We start from the raw sequence: 19091 nt of genomic DNA on the forward strand, positions 1-19091 counted from the left end.
TAAATCTATTAATATGTGACACATCTATGAACAGAGCAACAAACTTGTTTACCTTACCTGTTTTATTTTCTAGTCATATTTGTTTGTTGCACTTAAGGACCAGAGTATGACTGGCCTTTTTTCAGTATTCACCCTCTGCAGTGGCTGTGTGTACGCTAATTAAATGCCCTTTGAGAAGAACATCTACCTCCCACTGTTCAATAGCAGCTGGGGATGGTTTCTGTCTATTCATACATCAGCATTACACTTTGTCATCTGAAGGGGCTGGTGCAATATTTTACACTAAATTGTGCTTTGGACTGGATGCCAAAGTACAAATGACAGCATGGTGTACACTCATTCATCATCCCAACACCCCCCCCCCCCCCCCCCATCAAACATGCACATACCACCCTCTCTATCTCTCTACCCCCCAAAACTCCTTGTCTCCATGGTGTCTCCATGCTCCTCTAATGAAGGAGGGTTTGTGTTGACCATCAGCCCCATTTGCCCATTTACATATTTGACTTTCACCACCATGTGGGAAGTAATGTGGTGATGATATGACGCACTAAGCAAAACATCTCGAGGGTAAATGATTGATGAGGGTATACTTCGATAGTCTGCATTTATTTGCTTAATAAAAACATTTCATTTTGACAACTCAAAGCCAGATGACGGAGGTAGCTGTGAGTAAATCGGGGGGAATCCACAATTTTGGTTTCATGTTACGTTACCTATCAGCGTGTGTTATCTTATATTCTGCTTTCAGTGGGCCATCTGACCTCTCGCAGAAAAGTTCCAGGAAACTGTGTAAAATCTCAGTTTGCAAACAACACAGACTTGATTCTTAAGCCGTCACTTGATCGCAGAGAGTCAGCTGAACACGTGTCATGTAAATGTAAAAGAGAAAATAAGGTATTTATATGTATTCATTATTTAAAAACCACTTAAACCACCACTTACTCCTTAAAAGCGTATAGACCCTGACCACATTTGACAAATTTATTCATTGCATCCCATCTGAATGAAGCTAAAGCACAAAGACCTCACACCTTTGTATATATACAGTGGGGCAAAAAAGTATTTAGTCAGCCACCGATTGTGCAAGTTCCCCCACTTAAAATGATGACAGAGGTCAGTAATTTGCACCAGAGGTACACTTCAACTGTGAGAGACAGAATGTGAAAAAAAAATCCATGAATTCACATGGTAGGATTTGTAAAGAATTTATTCGTAAATCAGGGTGGAAAATAAGTATTTGGTCAATAACAAAAATACAACTCAATACTTTGTAACATAACCTTTGTTGGCAATAACAGAGGTCAAACGTTTACTATAGGTCTTTACCAGGTTTGCACACACAGTAGCTGGTATTTTGGCCCATTCCTCCATGCAGATCTTCTCAAGGGCAGTGATGTTTTGGGGCTGTCGCCGAGCAACACGGACTTTCAACTCCCGCCACAGATTTTCTATGGGGTTGAGGTCTGGAGACTGGCTAGGCCACTCCAGGACTTTCAAATGCTTCTTACGGAGCCACTCCTTTGTTGCCCGGGCGGTGTGTTTTGGATCATTGTCATGTTGGAAGACCCAGCCTCGTTTCATCTTCAAAGTTCTCACTGATGGAAGGAGGTTTTGGCTCAAAATCTCACGATACTTGGCCCCATTCATTCTGTCCTTAACACGGATCAGTCGTCCTGTCCCCTTGGCAGAAAAACAGCCCCATAGCATGATGTTTCCACCCCCATGCTTCACAGTAGGTATGGTGTTCTTGGGATGCAACTCAGTATTCTTCTTCCTCCAAACACGACGAGTTGAGTTTATACCAAAAAGTTCTACTTTGGTTTCATCTGACCACATGACATTCTCCCAATCCTCTGCTGTATCATCCATGTGCTCTCTGGCAAACTTCAGACGGGCCTGGACATGCACTGGCTTCAGCAGCGGAACACGTCTGGCACTGCGGGATTTGATTCCCTGCCGTTGTAGTGTGTTACTGATGGTGACCTTTGTTACTTTGGTACCAGCTCTCTGCAGGTCATTCACCAGGTCCCCCCGTGTGGTTCTGGGATCTTTGCTCACCGTTCTCATGATCATTTTGACCCCACGGGATGAGATCTTGCGTGGAGCCCCAGATCAAGGGAGATTATCAGTGGTCTTGTATGTCTTCCATTTTCTGATGATTGCTCCCACAGTTGATTTTTTCACACCAAGCTGCTTGCCTATTGTGGGAGCAATCATCCCAGTCTGGTGCAGGTCTACAATTCTTTTCCTGGTGTCCTTCGAAAGCTCTTTGGTCTTGGCCATGGCGGAGTTTGGAGTCTGACTGGTTGAGGCTGTGGACAGGTGTCTTTTATACAGATGATGAGGTCAAACAGGTGCCATTCATACAGGTAACGAGTGGGGGACAGAAAAGCTTCTTACAGAAGACGTTACAGGTCTGTGAGAGCCAGGGATTTTCCTTGTTTGAGGTGACCAAATACTTATTTTCCACCCTGATTTACGAATAAATTCTTTACAAATCCTACCATGTGAATTCATGGATTTTTTTTTCACATTCTGTCTCTCACAGTTGAAGTGTACCTCTGGTGCAAATTACTGACCTCTGTCATCATTTTAAGTGGGGGAACTTGCACAATCGGTGGCTGACTAAATACTTTTTTGCCCCACTGTATAAATATTACTGAGAATCTCAGCTCCTTCAATGCAAAATGCATTAATACAGTCATCTGTAGTGGCTCGATGCTGCAATGTAATGTTCACACTGACACAGTGCATAAAGTGTAACTGCTGTATGCCCGGTTTTTTTTTTAATGAAACAGATGGTCAAAGGGGGCATGAAGTGACATATAAATGTAACTATAACAAAGCAAATTAGTCCTGCTATTGGCAGGAGCTTTTGCTGCTCCCAGCTCCTCCCTAATGCTACACATCTTTGGTTGATATAGGAATATCTGTTAATTTAAAATCTTGCAATTCTGAGATACAAGCAGAAAGTGAGAGAGGGAAAGAGAGAGAGAATGTTTTCCTGTATACACATTATATCCTTTGGGATTATCTTTGCCTTCTATATCTAGCAGTTAATATCTCTTGCAAGAGAAAGTGGCCTGAGGATAATTATGTAAAGTAGAGGTAAGAAGATGAAAATGTGCTAAGGGTTTAATTATCACTGGGAATGAACTTCACATCGCATGAAGGCAGGGAAGACACAGCACTTATGAAATGCAGATTTTGGTAATATTCCTTTCGAATGCAGCTCCCAGTGACTGCGACACTTTCAGGTCACACGAAATGTTGGGCTACTGATATCTTGCTGGTTATTTGTTGGTGCTGCTTATTAGTGAGTGCAAGGAAGACGCAGGAAAGAAACAGGATAATGGTGCAGACTATTACCTCAAATTGCATCAATCCTTTTCCAATCTGTAGAATGTTGTTTTTGGAACCTTTGCACAGTATTGGTAAAATATGCTACTGTGTCTCCTGCATGTCAGTTAGTGCTGCAGTAAATATGTATTACATGTACTGCACATACTCTGCTGGGTTATTTTACGGTTGAAGTCATTAATTCTAACAGAATTTAAGAGATAAGAAAAGACGTTGTTTTCAAGGATGAGCAGTGAGTGAAAAGTTTTGGGGCTCATTTATATTTTTCTCAGGCCTTCAAAAATCCTTTCAGACCTTCCACTGACCCGCTATTTAATACATGCTGTAAAAACACTTACACACTTACACTGCCCGAGCACACGCACACACACACATGTGCATACACACAAACCTTGTATTGCTCTTAAGTGTGCCTCTGTGTGAAGTGTGTCTGTCAGCGGGGCTCTTACACGTCATCATTCATCTTGCTTCCTGACAACCATTCAATCAAACACTGGCCTCCAGGATTGAGCCAAAACCCTTTTCCACAGGGACGGCTGTTACTATGGTAACTGTGGAGGTGTGCGACCCACCAGCAAGCCAGAGAATGCAGTGTTGTTTTGTTTGGGTTTGTTTTTCGCTGAGAAAACACCAACTTTGTGTTTGTGTATCTGTCTCCCCCTGTTTCCTTCTCTCCTGCTTTTTCCCATGTGGGAGAAGCACATACCTCCCCGCTCTTAGTTACAGCCCTGAAGCTTGTGGGTAATTGTGATATGCCATAGGTGTCAGGATACTTGGATTTCCCCATCAGTTGTCAGCCTGGAAAATCTGAAACTAGTTTTCCTTCACAACACTGGTACAGCATCATGTCAAGATGGAGCTAGGCAGCACGGTAATGACATTTTAGAGATAATAAATTCATGCTACATTTGGTATTAAGTTTGCACCTGGCTTAATATGAGAGTGCCTGCGATTCTCAAGAAGGTTATTAGAAGGTAGTTTAAGGTTGAATTAGTCACTATGTTTATGACTAATTTAAACAGAAAAGGCGGCACCAGTTTCTATATCAGGTTTTGCAACCTGGCTTAAATTTTTAGTTTAATTAGGTTAGTTTATGTTGTGTTTTTCACTGGTTACAGACTTATCCTTTGAGTACCATTAATGTTTATACTAAATCAATCAGCCACAATATTAAAAACACTCACAGGTGAAGTGAGAAACATTAATCATTTAATTATAAAACAGTGTTCTGGAAACACTGAGTCCAGGCAAATTTGCAGAGTTTTTGACATGCACAGTTTTACCCATTTGCAAACCACGTGGTCTTCCATCCCAATGGTGTTCCCCCACTGGCAGCATCCTTCCCTGTCAGGACAATGTGCCCCGCCAGACTGCTCAAGAATGGGTTGAAGAACACAAAAAAGAGCTCAAAGCTATGACTTGGCCTCCAAACACCTTACATCCAAATCCAGCTGAGCATCTTGGTGATGTGTCACTACAAACCCCATGCACAGAGGCCCCACCCAAGTACCCTTAGGACCAAAAGTAACCAGACACCACAGAGTATGTGCATGTCTTGTTTCCAGGCTGCAACAGATCAGAGTTATTTTTGCAGCATGCCCACACATAATGAGACAGGTCGTTTCAACAATGTGGCTAATTTCCTTGTAGGTATGCCATAGGCTGAAATATCTTGCGACATGTCAGCCTATGTGTTACCTAACTAAGATTGGTATCCAAGAATCTCATAAAATAAAATAAATAACATTAAAATAATTCATCGTTAAAGTTGCAAGCTGTTGTTTAATAGACTTCTTGGGTTTTAAAGCCATTTCAACATATATATCGTTTCAGTCTGCATTTTGTGCTTTGTGATTGATTGAGTGTCTAAAGAATTTATGCCTACTCTGAATCTCTGCTACCCCACAGCAGAAATCATACAGAATGTCTTACATGGAGCCGATTTTGCTATTTTCACTTGACATCCTCTTTTGTCTCTGTGTAATTAAAGAGAGGGTTAGAGCACAAGCAGTGACAGTAAGTCTGCAGAGATGGCCACTGTTCTAATTGGAACCACATGTCTCCATTCCTTTCTTTAAAAAACCCCTATTCTTTTAAACCAGCTGGGATTTAACTAACCTGCTGCAAAATGAGTGTTTGTCGAAAGCTTTTGGTTGCATAAGTTTCACAGGTGCTGAACAGCAAATAACACTCCTGAGAATTAGGAGTTATTCACTTTAGGGATATGTCTGAAATTATGATTAATCACCTTGGAAGAAGAGACTTGTAGTACACAGGTTGCGCCTCACACCGAACTCACAAACGGTGAACAACAAATGTGGAACAGCATATGGTCATGGCTCGGATGGATGCTGGTTCATCACAATGTGGTGTTTCATGTAAAAGCTGGGCTGGTGTAGCTGATAAAATATTAACTAGGGAGAATATTTATGCATGTGTTTTCGTTTAAACCCGACAGGCTTCTGTTGTCAAGGAAGTGCTATGAGCTGATTCATTACACAGGAGTATCATGTTTACTCAGCTTGGCTCTGTATTATTTCTCATTCACAGCCCCTATGGTGCCTATGCTTGTTCATGTTGAACGCTGTTACAGTCAACTGCCAATCTGTACTCTGTTGTGCAAAGCCTGCCTGCTGACAAATGACCTGGAGTAGAGGTCCAAGGAGAGTCCTGTCAGAGCCAGTCAGCACTGTGCTGCTGCATCAATCTGAGTAAAGGCAGGCTGGGCTACTGGAGGGTAGTGTCACAAAGAAACATAACTATGGTTTGTAGTGAACTGCTTGCACAAACAACCTGTGGGATTTGTTTGTTTCTGACAGTCTCCCAACCCTCCAGGTGTCTCTGAAGGATTTGCAAAAAAACAGTCTAAAACATAAGCTGATAAACTGGGAAGAAGGGATGCGGCATCACCATGCAGCAGAAAGCCATATGTGCAATGACTGTGACAGCTCGCAAAACTCTGGCTTCATTATAAGCTATGTGTAAGGTATCTGCTTTAGGGAAAAGCAGTGTGCAATTGAAAATCCATCCACAATGCCTTGATATAGAGGTTTACTGGCTAATTATGCACTTTAAAACTGCTGAGTCTGGTTATGATTCACAGGGAGAGAAGGCGAAGAGGGAGAGCGAGCAAATGGAGACCTGATGCTAGACATAAGGCATCTGAAGAATAATACCATAACATGAATGTGAGCTGAATTCTTCACTGGTTGATTTCAGTCTGGGGAGTAATAGAAACAGAACATAACATTATGAGCTTGGGTACAGAAACAGGAGGTTCTGCAGCCATGACAAAGCACAGCTTTCAGTGGCAGTTGTTGTTGTTTACCAAAATAGCAATAAATGAAACAGTATATTTTCCAGACCTATTTGTAGTCTGCTGCCAAATTATAGCATTTATTCATACAAAAAATGCAACAGTGGTGGATATGAAAAAAGGTGAGTAGAGCCCAAAAGCAATGCTAAAAAAGAATGAATGTTGTGCATGTACCAGGTGAACAAACATAGAATATCCATGGCTCCATATCTGATTTAAGTTCCTACCCCATATGTGTCCTTAAGCAAGACACTGTATCCAGGTAAGGTGGAGTCTAAATCTGAAAGTCACACAGAAATGACTATCTCATCTGATAATCAAGAGCCTGTCAGTGACTAGGAAGTTACAAGAAAACTTCGGGGATGTGTCTGAGCTCTGTGGGGGAAGAAAATAGGACAGGGGACTGGGACATCCTGCAGCAAAGATTCACATTTATATCTATGATGTTCTAGGTTCAATTTTTTTCTTACCCTAATGTTACTTCTCCACAAACAAATCATTGCAAAGATCCCAGAGTAGTGGTTTCACCAAATTTCAGTTTTGGTGCAACAATCTTAGGTAGTCTGTGTGCTGAAAGTGCCTCCTTTGTGCAGGACTGTTGGTATACTGGTAGGGAAAAGCACATATGCCTTTAGTGATATCACCATTGGTGTTTTATAATAGGAACGAGACAGAAGAATTGCCAAATCCATAACCCCATCCCAGCTCTCCTTCAAACAAAATTACACAGGGACACATGCATATAAACACTAACGTGCACACTTGAGTGCCCCTCTTGGCTTGCGTTGCAACTCTGATAGAAAGATGTCTCACTCCAGGGGTGCAGTATTGCATTGTCAGAGGTGTGTGACAGATATTAATGTCATGGAAGAACATGATGGATGAATTTCCTTTATGATGTTGCTTTCTATCTCCGGCTCTGTCTCCCAGAGCCTGGTATGCTGCAGACAGCTATTTAATGAGCTCTGGAAGCATCCATATCCGCTGACAGTCCTTCCTTAGCGGCCTCGTTGCCTAAAAATGGTCAGACGGGTCCTGAGTCCTATGGGATCGAGGGAAGTCTATGACAGAACACCCGGGCGCTTTTTAGTCGATAGCTGGAAACATGGCTTAAATGAGGGAAGCTCTTTGAGATATGAATGAAAATATAATTGTGGCAGTTCAATATGTTAATGCAGTAGACGATGCAGAAGAAAAGCATTCAGAATATGTTATTTTAAGCTCAGCTTATCCCAGCTGTTGTGGGATGAGAAGAGGGTGTATCCCAGACAGGTCGCTGGGGAGGATCGTCATGCTTGTCTTAATTCCTGTCATTCTATCTTGCCTTCTTTTTTATTAACAGTAATATTAGTCATGCAGTATTGGTTATGTATAGTTTCTTGTAAGTTTTTATCTGAAGGCCAAAGTTAATACACACAATTTGTTCTTTTTTGTTGCATGCCAAAAGCAGTCAATTAAATTAACTGTGAATGGGAGAGTCTAAATTCAAATTAAGTCACGTAGCAATCAGTAGCTGAGCATTTTCTGTTTATTCTAATGAGTTACCATTTATCTTTCAAATGCTAAAGACTGAATAAAGACTATGACATAATATGGAATATTATACACAGATTAACTGAGGACACAGAGAAGCAAAGAGAGAAAGATGAAAGGAGGACATGAGGGAAAGAAGCAAATGAAAGTGAGAACTCATAAAAAGTGAAAATGTTATTTGAGCTGTATAAACAAACAACTAATGTCTGTGCATTATTGCACTGGGTGCAACTCTTTATTCACTCTGTATCTCAGAGAGCAACAATTTTATGACTCATGTTTACGCCTCTGCAGTTTTACGGTAAAACTAAACTGACACCTAGTGGAGGAAATGGCTTTCACCTACTGATAGTACTGCCTTTACCTTAAGGTTTTTTTATTGATCCCAGTAGAGTAGTTCTGCTATTGTTTGCCATCCTCAAGGGTGATCAGTGGTCAGGATTAATCACAGAGCAGCCTCTTTGCAGCTAACAAGCTTCTAGTGGAAAGATAAATGAGCACAGCTCAGTGATATAAACACTGAGACAATAAAAAACACAGGCCCAGGAATCCAGATTAAATTCAAAAATCCCTTTACACATACTATACAAATTGATACTGGAACCTCCTTTTTAATTTAAAAGGTCTAACCATGTGTTTAGAAATGATTGAAATGTGTCTTGTGAAGAATCCAAGCAGCATACAATAACTAGTTGTCTTTAGTTTTAAAAGTTCCCGAACACTGGAGTCCCCTCCCGATGACACCAAAGGGACTTCTGACGCCTCCCAGGATCAAACCCAGGGTCTTTCGCTTTGGTGATTATGTTAACCACTACATTATGGAGCCACTCTGGAATTCTGTGACCTTCCCAAATTTATGTGTGTGTCCCAAACAAATATGGGAGAGCTAGAAACAATAAAAACAAACTGACAAAAAGATAAAACAGATGTTATTTATTTATTTAGGCCAGCTCCTTTCTGTGTGGAGTTTGCATGTTCTCCCCATGCTCTATGGGGTTTTTTCAGGCTACTCTGGCTTCCTGCCTCAGCCTGAAAACATGCATGGGGTAATAATTGATTCTAAATTGGCCGTAGGTGTGAATGTCAGTGTGGATGACTGCCCTGCGATGGACTGGTAGTCTGTCCAAGGTGTACAACACCTTTTACCTTTTGGCAGCTGGGGTAGGCTCCATATGCCTGGATCCTGTCTATTTAATGAGCCACTTATTGATCCATTGATTCATTTAATTTACCTTTATATAAACAAGAGATAGTGAGATCTGAGTGAGATTTTAAATGTATTTTGCAGAAGTGTTCTGGCCAGGAGCAGCATTTTAAGCACCAGTGGTAACAGAACTACACACACATGATGATTTACACACAATAAGCACACATATAAATAATGACATGGTTAGCTCTGTTGCCTTGCTGGAAGAAGGCCCTGGGTTCTGGGTCTCCACTGGCCTGTGTGGGTGGAAGTACTCCAGCTTACCTCCCACAGTCCATAATTATGCATATCAGGTTAACCGATGATTCTAAATTATCCGTAGGTGTGTTGCTTTCTGTGACATTGCTTTCTGTGTCACTGTGTTAGCCCTGTCATATACTGCAGACATATCCATGGCATACCCTGTTTCACTATCTATGACAGCTGGGATAGGCTCCAGCACCCCCCATGACCCTGAATTGAATTGGAGAAAATTGATAGATATACATAAAATAAAGAATGAAGCAAAGCAAGCTATGACAACTTCAGAAGTAAAGAAATTAAATGCCTAAAACCAAACAGGGACATTTATATTTTCACATCTTTTACAACTTGCCTATATTGTCAAAGCAACTCCTTGAGATTTAATTTGGGTTTTTGTTTGTTTGTTTTGTTTGGTTTTTGCTCTGGACTCAAAGTGGAGGGATGAGTTAATTAAAATGTCCCTTTTCCCAATTCAGCAAGGCTTATATAGTTTCCCACCCTGCAAAAAATATGTCTTATTTTATCCGTTTTTGATAAATATTGTTTAAGCTTTGTAACCCTGGTAGGGTCGGTCAACTACATACAGATTTTCTTCAGTCAGCAGGAGATTCTTTACATTTCTGTCTAAATACTTTTCTTAAATCCTTCTGTCTGCCTGCATGTTTTCAATGTGCTCAATCTGCCGGCAGCTAGTAAAAAAATGATGAATAATATGTAACACAAGGGGGCACTACAGTCCTATGGATAATCTTGTTAATAGTCCACACTGTCCATGCTGCTGTACATAAACAAAGGAGTGTATCTGTAAAGGTATTGCAAGGGAAGTTCTGTAAATGTGCTAACTGTAACATGTATATTTCTTTTCTTTTTTTCAAAATGAAAGCATATGGACCGATTTCTCTAAATCTACCTACATCTAAGAATGTAGTCAGCACTTTCAGTGGAGCTGGACTGAATGAGAACCAGACATTATGAATTCTGTACCCAGCCTGAGGACAGTCCCATGCTCACTAAAGGTTAGTGAAGCTTACAACTATTTCCTTTCTACAGAATATTAACACCTGCATATCTGTCCAACACAGGCCTCTCTCTCTCTCTCTCTCTCTTCAGCAGGTTGAACGAGCCACTTCCTGTGGACGCCCTCTTTCTCACCTTCTGTTTTATTGTTCATCTTAGATGTGTGACAGCATGCTGACACATGATTGGGAGAGCAGTGCCTGCTGTGCTGTCTCCTCCAGGAAGTAGGTATTTCTGCTCAGTTCCTGTCTCCTTCACTGACCCCACAGTCAAACATGTACATATTTACTGGCAGAAGAGTGACAGGAGAGACATTTTCAATTCAGATAGAGGCTGGACTTAATGGGTGCATTGGAGGGAGAGTGATGTCTGTTGATTTGAGTTTGATGGTACCGGGAAAGCACAAAGAGAGTGGAGATTATAAGGGGAGAGTAGGAGCAATGCACAACTGGCAAAGAGGCATCACTGAAGGAGAAGGGTTAGGCTGTGATAAACTACAGTCTGAACCTAGTGATGGGCAACAGATTTCGGATCCACGTGTGTAACAGCGGATGTGCAAGTTTGGTTTGTATGGTCGTACAATTATTACACGCTGAGTTTAGCATTAACTCTCAATTATTAATCTGAGCGACCAATGACAGCCCATAAATCAAGAGTCAAATCTTTATTTATCACTGAACCACATCTCTTTTTCTCTTCAGAACCAAAAGTGGGTCCATCCTCTTGTTTGTCATCCAAGGAGGAGAGGAAAGGGCCCAGGCGCTGGAGGCAGGAGGGTAAATATTTGTTTTGTGGTCTCTCCGTTCAGCTCCAGACCTCTGTGTGCCTCTTAAGAAAACTTTCGCCCGCACGGGAGCAACCAAAGCAAACAATCCCTCATCACGCCGTCTGGCTCGCCATGGACCCTTGTGTGTTTGTTTGTTCAGACAGCCGCCATGACAGACGGAGGAACACTGCGAAGGAAGAAAACTAAGGAATGAGAGAGAGAGAGAAACAAGAATCTGAGAGGAGGGGAAGGAGGAGGTCATGCTTTTTCATGAGCTGCAGGACTGATGGAGGTTTACATCACAGATGGTGTGCTTGTCCTGTTCCCAAAAGCTTTACTCTCTACAGAGATGGGTCAAACAGTATTTAAAAATAATTCTAAGCATATGTTGTAACCTGCCTACATTAAAAAAAAAGACTACACGAAATACCTACATCACTAAGAAGTTCATAACATTATTATAAGGGTCCTTATGTGGAACATTTACCTTCAAATTGCTCAGGTTTAAAAAAATATGTTTTGGAAATAATAACATCTATTAAATTTCAGCGTTTAATTTAATAGGTGCTGAGTTTTAACTTAATTGACACATTTCATTCTGAAGCGTTTCAAGAGAATATTTTGGTAAAAATGAACTTAAGGCAGCTATCCATCTGTTTCTGTGTGTTTGCATCTTAAACCATTTGCGTGTGTGTGTGTGTGTGTGTGTGTGTGTGTGTGTGTGTGTGTGTGTGAGAGAGAGAGAGACACTCCCCTCCTTTCCCCTCAGCTCAAGCCCATTCTGTTGTGTGTGTGGGGAGCAAGGGGTTTGAAGGAGCAGATCAGAGGATGCTGTAGAGGCTCACTGAGCACTGGGGTGAGATTAGCTCTCTCACAGAGGAATCAAACTGACCTGGGAGGCATGCCATCAGAAGGACAGATGGATAAGAACTATTGACCTGGTGACCTGCATCAGATTCTCACTAACTCATCCTAATTTGGATGCAAATGGGTACAAATGCCTGCTCTGACTTTTTTTTCTGTTTTTGTTTGGCTTGTTCCGTTGATTTCTTTCCCTTTCTCTCGCTCTCTTTTCATTTTTCATGTTTTTACTACTTTCACTCAAACTCCACAGTACACACTGTGCATGAACGCAGACTTATATACGTGCAAAGACTCAAACACACACACAAAACACATTCTCCCTTGTGGCGTGCCCTCATGGTGGTCGGTTGCACTTCTAAAGGCTTAATCTGTTGGTCCCACCTCCCTGGTTAAGAGAACAAAGGCCCCTCTCCCCTGACACAAAGGGAGCTCACACACCCCTACACATACGTCCAACTTGAGTCCCAGACGGACCACCCATCCTTGAAGACCATTGCCTCACACAGTGAAGGGACACAGCAGCAGCGGGTGTGTATCAATGACAAGAGTGTCGAGCGACTCACGTTGTTTCAGACATTAAAGTCTCTTTTTCACTTTTCTCAGAGTGGGTAGTTCACACACTCTTTGTTGGAATTTAGTTTTTGTAGTAGAAAAGGCGATCAAGGGATACCATGTTGAGGAGTCCCTGGCATGCTTTGATCTAAAGGTTTACTGGGATACATGGTCTCAGTGGAGAAGAGATTAGATGATCTCACGACTAAAAAGAATTATTGCCTTTCTTACAAAGAAAAAGATCAGATAACCAGTTCTTTAAAGAGCAGCTACTTACAACAGCCACTTTAAAGGTTAATAGATGCTGCGCTGGAGGATGTCAGTCATACTTAAAATGACAAAGTTTGTATAAGCAGCACATCACAGACTGTTGAATTTTCCCTGTGGTATTTTTTCGTTTTTTTTATGCCATTGCATTTTTAAAGGACCCTTTTCTGCAGGCTGATGTCACTGGAAAGTTTGTTCCCATTTCTGCTAAACTCTTGGCCATGACCCGTTCATAATAAATCCCATGGAGTGTTACAAGGCCCCAGCACTTAGATGACATGTCTGGGAAAACGTTATTAGGGGACAATTCTTCCAGTGTGTTGCAGAGTATATTCACCACAAAACTGCTTTGCCCACATTCTGTAGCTAAAATAGAAACACACAAGTGCCGGTTGGGTGACGCTGCAACTTCCCTTCCCGCTGGCAAATTTGCATGTGGTGTTTTTTATGCTTTGCTTCTTACACTACCCTTGACAGCAGACACAAAAGAAACGGAATGACGAATATTAAAAATAAACTTCAGTGAGATGCAAGAAATACAATTTAGTCAAAAGAGCAAGAAATAGACCCTAAGAACACACTGGTAGCAGGTCCAACTCAGTTTTATCCTTCATCATGTTCCAAATCACTCCAGGGAACACATCTGAAGTCCTCCTGTTGGTATTATTCTTACAACATCATGATTGATATTCTCCTGCAAACATCATTACTAAATCATATTGTTGTGATGTCATAACTTTGAAACTTGATGGGAAAATTGCTGGGTACTGGGCGTCATACATTACAAAGCAACATGTTACTGCAATCATGATAATGTAACCTGTTACTATACTAAATTCAGTAGTTACGTTACAGTTACAATTATATGGGTACTTGCATTACAAAGGTTCATCACTTCTCTGGATGCTGGGTGGATAGAAAGAAAAAAAACTGCATTTGCTGAGGAGGATGGTTGAGAAATGGTGGAGTGGTACAACAATACAGCTGATGAGTGATGATATGGACATTACTTTTACTTTTGGGAACTGCATCCAGGACAGAAACAACCAGATTATACTGCTAACACAACTTCAACTTGCAAGGATCTGCATAAACAGCATGCTAATGCAAAGCTAGCCAAGAACCCAGAGTGATTTTAAAGCTAAGTGAATGGTGACCTTACCCTAGAATCCAGAAACTGAACACCAGCAGTTACAAAGGCAGTGATGAGCAGTCAGGCTTATAGCTTCGATTTCTACCTGTTCATGTTTCTAAAGTAGAGTAACTGTGATGATTGCTCTGAAGTCTTTTTGAGCTGGTTTGAATCTTTGCTTTGTGATGTCAGCTTTGTGTTCATATGTAAACGCTAAAATAAAGATCTTACATATGCCCTTATTAGAATAGGGATTTGTGTTGTTGTGTGGAGCTGTGGCCTGTGATTTACATTTTTAACTTTAAGTATGAGACAATATGTTTTTAAGGTAATTTTATGTACTAATGAGAAAGTATTGCAAGGAGTACTGTAACAAACTACTTAACGACTAATTAAGTAATGTACTGCATTACTTTTCAGAAAAGTAACAAGTAATATATAATACATCTCTTTTCTTGAGTAACAACCCAGTGCTGAAAATGCCACGATGGGGGAAGAGTGCCTTCATATGGAACATGACTAGAGTAATGTAGAGACTTTTTAGAGAGATGCAACACTCAACAAATAGATGGCTGATTAACAACTGGATTATGGAATCAATGGAGAAAATCTTTAAAAAATTTAATTAAATCTTTAAAAAACCTAACTTTTTTTGAGAAATAGTAAGCAAACCTTTATAAGATTGGCTGGATATTGACATATACATGCCCTTATCATGTTCATTTAAATAAATAAATACAATAAGGAGGACTTTGACACAGAGCAGGGGAATAGAAAGAACCTTTTTCTCTTTCCCATTGTGAACTATCCATCTATTGCAACTAATGAACAAAAAAAGGCAAGCTGCTCTTTATAAAACTTATTTACAAGTTTTAGGATATATTGTCTTTTTTTCCTGACATTGATATTGATATGATTGTCTGTATACTTGTTAAATAAGTTATAATTCTATAATTCTACCTGCCTGGTAACATTTTGACATCATTATAGCAATGACAGTGGCAGCTTTGAGATGAATATAATGTTTATCAGGGTATAAAGGTGTATTTGGGTCATATTAAAAAATTATATTGGAAAGATTTTTTATTATTATTTTGGATTTCAAGAACAATGTTTTGATAACAAGGTTTCCTTTCTTAGTCCATCAAGTGAAGCCAGGAAAGTGATTGCTTGCTGCTACAGCAGGGACATCCTTGGAGCACAGATGAGTTTCTGAAATGGTCAAGCTAAATTCTTATGTTATGGCTCTGCCATATAAATGGAAGCTACTGAGTAGCTTGAGTAGTAGCTTTAAAACCCTTAAACTGATTAGGATGGTGTGTTCATAAAGGCAGAGAAATACAGAAATACATTCTCCAGCCACTTTATTAGGTACACCCATTAGACTGGTTGTAATTCAAATATCTATTCATCGATCACATGGCAGTCACTCAGTGCATTTAGGCATGATCAAGACAACCTGCTAAAGTTCAAAGTGAGAAACCGTAAATGGTTGATTTAAGTTACTCTGAATGTGGTATAGTTATTGGTGCGAGGCAGGCTGCTTTAAATAGTCCAGAAATTGTTGATCTACTGGATTTTTCTAGCATGACTATCTCTAGGGTTTACAGAGAACAGTGCAAAAAGCAGGAAACATCCAGTGAGCAGCAGTTCTCAGGGTGAAAATGCTTTGTTGATGCCAGAGGTCAGAGGCCAATAGATAGAGTGCTTTGAGCTGATAGGAAAGCAACAGTAACTCAAATAACCAGTCGTTGCAACCAAGGTATGCAGAAGAGCATCTCTGAATAGAGAACACACTGAACCTAGAAACAAATGGACTACAGCGCACTGGGTGCCACTGCTGTCAGCTAAAAACAGGAAACTGAGGCATCACCTCACACAGGCTCACCAAAACTCGACAGCTGATGGTGGAAAAGGTTGCCTGATCTGATGAGCGTTGACTTCTGATATAATGTTCTGATGCTAGGCTCAGAATTTACATAAAGAACATGAAAGCATGGATCTATCCTGCCTCCTATCACAGGTTCAGGCTGCTGGCGGTGGTATAACCATGTGGGGGATATTTTCTTGACAAACATTTGGCACCTTAGTGCAAACTATAAAACATTTAAACATGACGGCATATCTGAGTATCTGGTGTTGTCTATGTCCATCCATTTATAACCTCAGTGTACCCATCATCTGATGGCTACTTCCAGTAGAGTAACACACTATGTCCCAAAGCTCAAATCATCTCAGACTATTTTCTTAAACATTACAATGAGTTAAGTGTATTCACATCATCTCCACAGTCAGGCGGTCTGCAGCTGCAACTTATGCTATCATATCAATATGGATCAAAATCTCTGAGGAATGGTTTCGTGGGCTACAGCAGCAGAAGACCACACCAGGTGCTGCTCCCTTTAGCTAACAACAGGAACCCGAGGTTGCAACTCACATGAGTCATCAAAATTGGACAGCAGAAGATTGGAAAAATGTTTTTGGTCTCATGAGTTTTGATTTATCCTACAACATTCAGATGATGGGGTTGGAATGAAGAATGAAAGCGATTCTGAAGGTAAAAATGGCTTCATCACAGTACAAAACTACTCATGTAATTTCCTTGTTAGTAAAGCCAAAAGGAAAATACATATTCAATTGTTTTTCTTTCATTCTTTTCCTAATGTAGCATTAATACTCCTTTGTGTGACTGAGACTTAAAGGTACATTTTAAGGTAGCTTTTAAGCCGCTCAAATACATATTTGTTTCTCTCTCCCCCCCCCAAAAAAAAATCTGTTGCACAAAACAACAGCAATTGTTGAATATCTCCTTCATTTCATAGGCGCTGCTAGTGTCTAATAGAAACATATCTTAATATGGAAAGTGGAAGGGTTTTTGCTGTGCTTTAAAGTTGTAACATATGTTGAAGGGACCAAACAGAATCCAGTTATTTCTAGATGTTCATGTGTGTTTTACTGATTGAACCAATCTTCCAAGCAGAAACCCTCCTGGGTTCACAGGCTGGATATTCCCATGTGGATCATGCCAGACTGACTGAGTAAGTGCATTTGTTTGAGCTGAGCTTTCTTCTCGTTTACTCACAGCCTCTGCCGAGTTGCCAGCCAGATCTCCATAATCCACAAACAATTATCATATTTGCCTCAGCAGACGACTCAGGTTTTTTGTTTACTGATTCAAAATTAACAATTTACACAGCTGGGTTTGTAGCGAACACCTTTCTTGTCTGGCAGTGGTCCATTTGTGATAGTAAAAAATAAATAAATACAAAGAAATGAAGCAGCCATACAAATGTTTGACAAATTAAAATAAAAAAAAAAGTGGGCTTATTTATTTTAATCAAAAACAAAATGAAAATCCAAATTAATTTAGTGGCCAGTTTTTGTTTAAAAAATCTATCAGCAGCATCAAAATTATAGTGCAATTAAAAAATGGATGGTGTTAATTATTCTAAAAACTGGAGCATAAATGTTTTTGAGAGTGATTAAATTGCTCACAGTCATTTCAAAACGTTTAAATGACATTCTCCTACGTTTTAGTAAGTAGTCGGAAAACTTTTGCAAATGGGTTTGATTTTGCTTTATTTATATTCATGAGCTGGCCTTTTCTGTGTCAGCTAGTGAGCAATAATGACTTCCTTGTGTAAACGATGTTAAATGAGGCATAGTCCCTAAGGTCATAAAACTGCCGAAGCACAGAGGGGAAGTACAAAATTACTTTTTAAGTTCAAGCAAGAAAAAAAAGAACCCTTTGTTTACTCGCAATGTAAACACACAAAATTGAAGAGGAAGATGTAGATTTAAGTCGTCAGTTGCCTATTACCCTGCAGCATGTCTGCCCATTTATTTTCAGAACATAAAAGTCAAGGTTTACAAAGATGTCTAAATTAGATCAGTTGATTTGAACTGAAATGAGCCTGTTGATAGCATTGCCACTGCTGAGCGAGAGAGAGGACCGAGCTGTCAACACCAACCGTAAACAAGATAAAGAATGAACGTGAATCTGATTTTAAAGTAAACAGCTGTGACTGACAGTGTCACAGTCAAATACCTTAAAAATGTAGCATTTAAATGTTTTTGTTCTAATAAAAAGTGTCAAATTTAGTTATATGTATTTTTTTAAGCAAACCGCTGTTTAAAACGGTCAAGAAAACAGCAAAAGACAGAATAAACAAGAAGGATAGATTATTTCATCTAAAGCCAACATTTAGTACTTGTATTTTTATACATTGTCATTGGAAAGTTCATTACTCAGTTAATTAGAGAATCTTTGAGATTTTTAGAAGATGTATAATCTTTAGTGCTTTAATAATGCCTTTTATGTTAACATGAGTTTAATATTACTAAGATTTCCTATAATTTCCCTTTACATATTCTTCAAATGTCATCTGTACTTTTAAAAAAAATTCCGTATATGTTTTTGTTATTCTGTGGAGGTAAAACTACCAAAACAAATCACTGTCATATTTGCCAATACTATTTGGCCAACTGTGAAAGGAAAGGGAAGGATTTGGATGCTGGATGCATTGGGCAACAGGTACTAGATTGCCAGCTCTGTTAATTGTGCCAAGTCATAAATCTGGGTAGAACTGTTTGGCTTGCAGCTCCTTGTATCAACCAGGAGATCTGTTGCTTAGGCTTTGAGATTATGTAAAAACATGCACTCACTCTGGTCGACTGAGCTGCCACTATCTAAAGATTGGGAAAGAAGGAAGGAATGATGGAAAGAGTAAAAGAAAGAGAAGACAAAAAGAGGAATTATAGTAAATGGAGCTGGAGAGAATATTAGATATAATCTATTTCTTTTGTGAAACCAAATAGCACTCAGTTTTTA

The sequence above is a fragment of the Neolamprologus multifasciatus genome, chromosome 15 (genome assembly GCF_963576455.1).
Source record: "Neolamprologus multifasciatus chromosome 15, fNeoMul1.2, whole genome shotgun sequence".
In the NCBI taxonomy this organism is placed as follows: Eukaryota; Metazoa; Chordata; class Actinopteri; order Cichliformes; family Cichlidae; genus Neolamprologus; species Neolamprologus multifasciatus.